Here is an 8,783-nt window from a genome sequence, read left to right on the forward strand (position 1 = left end):
TTGAAAATATAAAAACAAAATGTAGGTCATTCACAAATTGACCATGCTGGGGATTGAAATGTGATCGTTTCCTTTGCTATTACAAAAAAAAACATTTGTTTCAGCTGCCTTTGCTTCTAACGGCATAATTTTACATAATTTTTTGTCAAATTTTAACAATAACAGTCGAGTCGTGATGTGAAGTGCGTGGTGTAATAAAATTGCAATATATGTATTAGTAGTATGTCCTAATAATAATATTTTTCATCTCAGATATTTACCATCTTGAATCCAAAGCACAGACCAAGAAATAAACGGTTTGCTACAAAAGCATTTTGGGCACGCTAAAGACATGCCAAGACATGAAAAACGAAAACAAACAAGATCATTGCAAGTACACACGGTGCAGAATCCACGCAATTGGTAAAATGAATTTCTTAATTTCAATATTTTTAATTTTTATAAGGACAAAAATATTGGCACAAATAACTTTTCACAATGCGTGCAAAGTTTTTTAACAAATTTTTTTACGGCCAAAACATAAAGATAAAATGCCAAAACTTTTTGCAAAACTTAGGAAAATCAAATAAATTTCAAATTTTTTAACGCCAATTTTTGGCAATTTTTTAGCAACTTGGAGCTAATTGTACTAAAATGTAATGGGCTACAAAACTGCAGATCTATTTAAAAAGTTGCCTATATCGCTTTATCGCTCTAAAAAGAATTAAACATCCTCTTTGGGTTATTTTTTCATGAAAATTTGTGGGTCACTGTATGTCTGTATTTGTATATGCGCTTGTTATGTATGCATGAATACCCTGCAGATAAACAGCAGAGACAGTCTGGCAAAACGCTATTTCCGAACTAAATATTTCAGAACTATCTCTGAACTAGTGCAAAACGTCTACAGAGCGGAACAGTTGAAGCTTGCGCTGTATTTAAGTGTACAAATTCTCACTTCTCGTAGCTAATATGAAAGTAGCTTAGCGAGAAGAACTCCGACTCAAGCAGTGTTAGTTGCGAGTTCAAATCGCGGTGGAGACAGTTGTGAGTTTTCAGATTTAATGAATTTAAATTTTTCCGTGCCGCTTACAATATATATATTTTTTTTTAATAAAATTTGTAACAAACATGAAATCTGTAAAAAAGAACAAAACACGGAAAAATATCAAAAAATTGAATCTTAAAAGCGTTTTCTTAAAAAAAAAAAAACTGTCCAAAGCGGAACCGGTCTAAAACTAGTTGCAAAGAAATACACTGAGCGACAAATGCCACCGCCAATGGCATCGCTGTGTAAAACTGGACAGTTGGAAGCATTGCTTGCGTATTGGGCTAGAACTAGTACTGTCGGCAAAAGGTCTAGTTCTACGCTAGTTCTGAGCTAGTCAGATTTTCTGCAGGGTAAGTGCTGGCTTGTATATTGTACGTATGCATGTGTTACAAGAGCTCCCCACCCCGTCGTCAATGTAAAGACAAGCGCTAAAAAATAATGCAAGAACAACAACCGCAACAAGGGCAGCAGGAATAATGACAGCAACCACAAAGAACTCGTACAGTTGTAAAGTATGGGTTATTAAGCAACTGAATCATATCAAGCGAGAGACAAGGAGTATACTAGAACGGTGGCGGCGAATTTCGAACGATATCTGTGATGAAATGTCAAAGAAACGCCTAAAAGGATTAACAGAGCAGCACCGAAGCAGCGCAGCAACAACAAAATAACCAAACAACAACAACAACAACATAATTAACGACTTAATACAGCCATACATACTGCTGCATACATGTGTATATATGTATGTACATATTTATATTTTTATATGCGTATTTACTATATGCTTGCGTGCATTCATGCAGTTTTCACTTAAAACAGCAACTGTTTTATTTTTTGTATTATCTACACCATTTTCTGGTACTTATCGACTGTACGTATAGCCAACAATGAGTAATGTAAACTGTAAACTAATCTGCAGTTTGAAGTTTTCTTTTCTTTGTTGATTTTTTATTTTTTCCTTTTTTTGTTAGAGCCAACCAAGCCTTAGCTCGTTGATAAATCATCTCACTACAGGCGTGCGACCGACCGATCGAACGCCCGCCCGCCCATTTTCAAGCCATTATTTAGGGATGGTTGGAAAGTACATACTTACATATATACATATGTACATATCTGCGTTCTCTAATGAGGGGGATGGTTGGCTGACTGTTCGTGTATCGATGGGAAAGTATGTTATGTACGTGTCAAGTTTAAATTCATTCAATATTGCTCATCAATTCCACTTAAGTTGTGAAAAGTTAAAATGCATGGACTGAAGAATGTGTGAAAAAACCGAAGATATTTGTTAAGATTAAAACAAAGCATGCATGAAATGCAAGGGAAAATAATGAGGAGATATGTACAATGTACACACATATGTACATATGAACGTATGTACATGTATATATCGAAATCAGAGCTTAAAAATAACTTACTAAAGCCTATCGTCGTTTAAAGGTACAAAGCCGCCTATCGTCATTCTGCAAAACCGCGTAACTGACATTGGCTGCCAAAGATTGGATTTGCTCACACAAGCTCTTCGCTCAATCCTTATCCATTCGTCCTGAAATATCCTAGCCAGAAATGCGATTGCTTTATAAAAAAGAGAACATATTGAAATATGAGTGTTTTTACTCTCTGGAAAATAATTTATGCAATCTCACATACGCGGTTTTGCATTTTGTTGATACGCGGTTTTGTACTTTAAACGATGATATGTATGTACATATATATCAGAGACCCAATATAATTATTATCCTAATATTTACGATGAAAACGTCGCCTTGTTATAAGAGACATTTTTTCTTCGTTGTATAATAACTATTTACGAGAAATATCTTTTTTTTGTCTCGCGGGACGATTATTTTCGGATGGAAATTATTTACATCTTTTCATAATCATTATAGCGGATTTTTATTTTTCTGGTCTCTCGGGACGTTTATTTCAAGACGAAAATTATTTACGTCTCCTCAAAATAATTATATGGGATTTTTATTTTTCTCATCTCTCGGGACGTTTATTTCAAGACGAAAATTATTTGCGTCTTCTCATAATAATTACCTATATGCGATTTTTATTTCTTTTCGTCCCACGAGACGAAACAAAATAAGAAGACGTAAATCATTTCGTCCCCGATAATTATTATGAGAAAGCAAAAACAATTTCCATGGTAAAATAATCGTCCTGCGAGGAGAGAAAAAGTAAAAGCTAATTATTAAGAAAAGATGAAATTGTTTTTACTCGTACAATTTTTGGTCCCAGGATACGAAAACAACTTTTTCATTGTTCAATGGTAATTATACACAATATTCAATTTTATTTATTATAATCGTTATGGTCTCTCATCTATGTATATATATGTTAGTAGTAAATAATCATTATAAACCAGAACAACTCCCTTTTCGTTGAAACTACCAAAAGTTTGTTGACTTTTTTAATTTGTAATTAATGAACGGAAATATGTTCATTCAAGATTTATTACCACATATTTACTGGAAGAACGTAACAATTCAAGTATACAAAAACGGCGAAATTACAGTGGTTACGTTTGGTTGCATTCCGAGAAAAGTGATAAGGTCCATTTCACATTCGGCAGTTATGTTAATAAGTAAATTTGACGAATTTGGACTCTGGTGCAATGAAGGCCTTAAAAATGACTCAAAAATGTTGTCCATATATTTTTAATAATAATGTAAGTAAACAAATAGATACATATCCCCCATACAGATCTAACCTCAAAAACGTTTTATAAATGCCATAAAAAGAGCACCGATCAATATGGCAGCTGGAAGTGATATAATATCGATATAATATTGACATCAAGTTGCCAATCAACATATATTAAAAAAAAAAAAAACAGACTGGACCGGTGCAAATTTTTGCCTATAAATGATCAGAAAACGGATATTCAGTCCATATTACAATAGATTTATTAGGTACACGTTATAATTAAAACAGAAGATCTGAAGATCTACAAAAAAATTGGCTATTTCATCTTGTACACCACTGTGAGTCATTGAACGGTCAATTCTCAGCACCATGACGCTATGATAAATGACTCTTTTTGGCCTGAAATTGAAGATTTTGATCTGGACAATGTAAGGTTTCAACTAAACTGGCCAACATGCCACATAACGCAGCCAGTTATGGTTCTATTGCCTGAGAAATTCCCACGACTCGTAATTTCGATATTCGTCAATGTATGTTGCTTGTCCTTTAAGACCCTACATCTTTTGTGAGGTTCAAAAAACGTCAAATTTCGGCCTAAATATATATCCCAATTTTATGAAAAACATCAAGGAAAACCGAAACAAAATTTTATAACAACACACGAAAAAATCAAAGCCAAAATAACAAAAAAAAAACTTTTAACAAAAATTGCCAAAACATTGGTTTCAGCTTTTGTATACTTGAAGGACAACTAAAGTCGGATTCCCAGAAACTTTAGGTGCTCATAAGAAATCCTTGAAGGTTTTTCTTTGTTTCCATTACACCTTGGATGAAGTTATTACTAACTTTTTTGATAAAAAAAGAAATAGTTGTGTGGCACACAACCAAATATGTATAAAGTTTTCTCGAACAAATTTTATATAACGAGATGTCAAGTAGAAACGGCAGTCGAAAGAATATGTCGTTTTGGTCCTTGGAAGTTGAATCTGAAGCCAGCATTTGAAAAGTTGACTCACTTTTTTTCTTTCTATCCTAAAAAAAATACAACAAATGTACCACAATAATAGTTTTTTTGAGGTTATAAACTAAAAGCGTGCAAACTTTTAAACTTCAGAATCGGAATAGCGGGCAAAAATTCAGACGAAATGCATCATTTTGGATTGTGTTATGTAATGCTTTTACATCGAAAACTAAGTTTATAAAGTAAAAATAAACAAGTTAATATATGACTGGCTTTGTTGTCTATAAAGTTAACAGAATAAAAAAATATATTTATAAATTTTAGAGCAATTATTTTTTACAATTTTTGAAAAAAAATATTTAGTACATACCTAAATTTAGGAAAAAACAAATACATATATTAAAAATTGTGTTTATCAAAAACAAAATAAAAAGTAAAAAATTAAATTATTAAAAAAGTCAAAGGAGCGTTAGACTATTTTTAAATTATTTATATCTATTTGGACAGGATGAGGAATGATGGAAAACCAACAAAAATAACGTTTTTGCCCAAATTTGGAAATAATGTCAATTCACTATATTTCGCACCAGTATGCGAAATAGTGCTTATTGTCCTTATTTCCATTGATCTTGTTACCTGTCGCCCGCTAGCTACTGAGGCATTATGTGCTTTGTATTATTTGCAACAAAACCTCATAAAGAACGAGTGTGTTTGAATTCTTAAACAAAAACTTTTTTCTCATTGGAAAAAATCGGAACGTCCGAAGAACTTTGCACAGTTTTTGACAGCTATTAAATATCGTTGGGAGGTTTTGAAAAAAAAATTCGTACAAAATTTTTTAAACTTATCAAGAATTCGTTAATTTCATCCTATATAGACTACAGCTGCCATGTAAAGGAGTTTAAATCCGGCGTTGGATTTGTAGTTGAGAGAGAGACTCCGTCACCTAGTACTGTCGTTTATTAAAGTTTGTTAAATTTTTATAATTTTTGTAAGAAGTTTTAAATGTGGATTGATGTGATGCTGGTTCTGTAATGTGCTAGACTTTTATAAATGAAATTATAAACGTTAAATAAACAAAATAGAATTAACCAAAACTTGTCAAACGTCACTAAACTTAATCAGCTGACCACAGGTGTATACATTATGACGAAGGTTTAATGTATCGAATTTTTTTTTTCAAATATTGGGTACCGACAATTCAGCACATCATTAATTGTTATTTTCATTTTCATCGAAAATTGTAATGCTACATTCACTAAATACTGAATATCGATGGTCAAACATTGACAATTCAAAACTAAAAAAATTTCCGAAATTTAGTTCCGGAAAAATTGCCAGTTATGAGTTTTCAATGTTTGACAATCGATATGTATTATTATAGCCATATCGGAGCGTAGATGCTTGCTTATCTAACTTTTAAGTCAAAAAATGTATTTATTCGAGCAAAATAATAATTACGCAAGGAAATAATAGAACAATCGTAGCTAAATCGTTATTACCTAGTGGTGCAGAAAAAAATTAAAAAAAAACCAGCTTTTGTTTATATGTACATACATATGGCAGCAAATAAAACGAGCTAAACACACAAAAACAAAAACTTATAATTATGACATGCTCGGTGTAAGTGAACGATTTGTGTCTGCAAGAGCCACTCTATTTCTATCCCATAACTGCATATTGCACATATGTATGTATGTATGTATGTACACATACATTCAATATGTACATTCTGCATGACCCCCTGGCGAGTTGCGACTGATCCTTAATTATGTTGGTATGTACAGATGCGATCAACTAATTGGGCTCGAAATTCAAAATGATAATGTTTGCAAATTATGTTTATTTATTTATTTTTAATAATTTTCATTTAAAATATTATTCATTCTATAACAGAAACCACAGTAATATAAGTTTAAAAGCTTGCAAATCTTGCAAAAAAATGTGTCAAACGTCAAAAAATTTTCATCAAAACTTCAAAATTTGTAATTAGAATATTTAGAAAATTTTCGGGTATGTAATTTTGTAGCCCATTCAATTGTAGTATTAGAAAGTGCAAGTTTCACGTCGTTAAAAATTAACGTTGATTTTTTAGAATTTCTTTTGTGGAGGGTGTTGCTATATGGAAGAAAATGCGAATCACCCTCCACAAAAATAAATCTAAAAAATTAACGGTAATCTTTAACTTTCTTATACTACAATTGAATGGGATACAAAACTGCATACCCGAAAATTTTCTAAATATTCTAGTTAAAAATTTTGGAATTTTGATGAAAATATTTTGAAGTTTGATTATTTTTTTTTTTTGAATTTGTGTAAGCATTTAAACTTTTATTATTGTGGTTTCTTTTATACATTGAACTATATTTTAAATGAAAATTATTAAAAATAAATAAATAAACATTATTTGCAAACAATGTCGGTTTGAATTTCGTTGCTAATTAGTTGATCGTATCTGTATGTATGTACGTACATACATACATACATATGTATGTATGGATCAGTGTTGCCACAAAAATTTTTAATTTTTTACCAAAACTCAAACAAATTACCAAACTCTAAAAAAATTACAAAGTTTTTATGACATAATAGTCTGATCACATTGAAAACGACAATGTTGTCAAATTATTTTTCCACGTATTCTTATGTAGACAATTATTTTGGCGACGACAGAGCTATACCACCAGCTTAGATCTATTTACAGATAAAGTGCTTCCTCTTCTTTTATGACAAACTCATACAAATTCATGATGTCGCTGTCGCGTTCATAAAAATCATATTACTATCGACAAAGAGTTTAGATAATGAAGATGAACAATTTACAGTTTTATGAGTTAGTCACATTCGTATATAATTGCAAAATTGTAATTAGTCCTGTAAAGATATTTTCTTTCGCCATTGGTTCCAGCAGGTAAAAATTATCCAAAAACCTGATTTTTGGGACTGCAGGGGTTGTGATCGAGCCGCCATATTAGGAAAAATGGGTGGTTTCTTTAAATTGCTATATTACACACTCATACTAAAAGCTCTGTGTTTTCAAGGCAAATTGTTACGTGAAAGGACCCTTTTAATTTTTGGCACACACATTTACATATTCACATAAGCAAATTTTTTGTTTTATGTAATTGTAAGAAGGTTAAAAGTCCTTAATCTTTATAAGTAATAAATTAGCTTTAAAAATTTAAAGAAAAGACTTACGTTGGAAAAAAGTACCGAATTGAAAAAAATGACAAATTACCAAATTAATTTTTAAAAGAAAAAAATTACCAGTTTTGGCAAAAAATTACCAAAGCGGTAACGATGGCATGGATGTGTATGCATATTGCATACAGGTTCTTTGTTATACTTGCTGGCACCTGATTTCAAACTTACTTTATATTTATTTTATTTTTTTCGTATTGTTTTGCATGCAACTTTTTAGCACTGCAACACCTGCATTTTAATAAAAAAAAATTGAAAACTATGTAGCTCAGAAACACACATCATATATCTCTATAACATAAATGCAACACGCAGTAATTTTTTTTTTGTAAAAAAAATAATGCATTTCGGTATGTGTGTGTATGTATATACATATGTATGTATGATTGTATAGTAAGCCGCTTTAGTGCATTATAACGGGCAAAAAATTCTTCTGGTACACAACTAAATACTATGTATATGTATGTATGTATATTTGTACATAAGTTCGATTCGAATGTTCCACCCCGCTCCCTACATCAGACGGTGCCTTACCCCGTCTTGGAGTGCGCGCATGTGTGTGAAATAGGCACACAGGCAAAAGAGTCGGCATTGGAGTGCCGCCTTTGTGTGTTGGTATAATACCCATCCATCTCTCAGCGGCATGGAGCTGGGCAGAGTATAGCAACACTGGAAATGTGTGCGCGCTTCCAGTCGCACCGACAGGCAATTCAACCGTACTCAACTCATCAACGCGCAGCCAGCAACAAAGAGTTTTGAGCGCGCAAGGAGTGAAACAACAAGGAACAGGGCAGGGCAACTGCCCTTTTTCCAGCGGAAGCAGTGTGTGAGACAAAATTCAATATGGCGAGTTTTGAATTTCAATTTTTTTTTTGTTTTTTTTTTTGGTTCGGTTCTTCGTTTGTGCGGATATGACAAAGTGTATGCGGTGGCGGTAGT

This window comes from Rhagoletis pomonella, unplaced genomic scaffold (genome assembly GCF_013731165.1).
Source record: "Rhagoletis pomonella isolate Grant_MI unplaced genomic scaffold, Rhpom_1.0 Rhpom_scaffold_00005, whole genome shotgun sequence".
Taxonomy (NCBI): Eukaryota; Metazoa; Arthropoda; class Insecta; order Diptera; family Tephritidae; genus Rhagoletis; species Rhagoletis pomonella.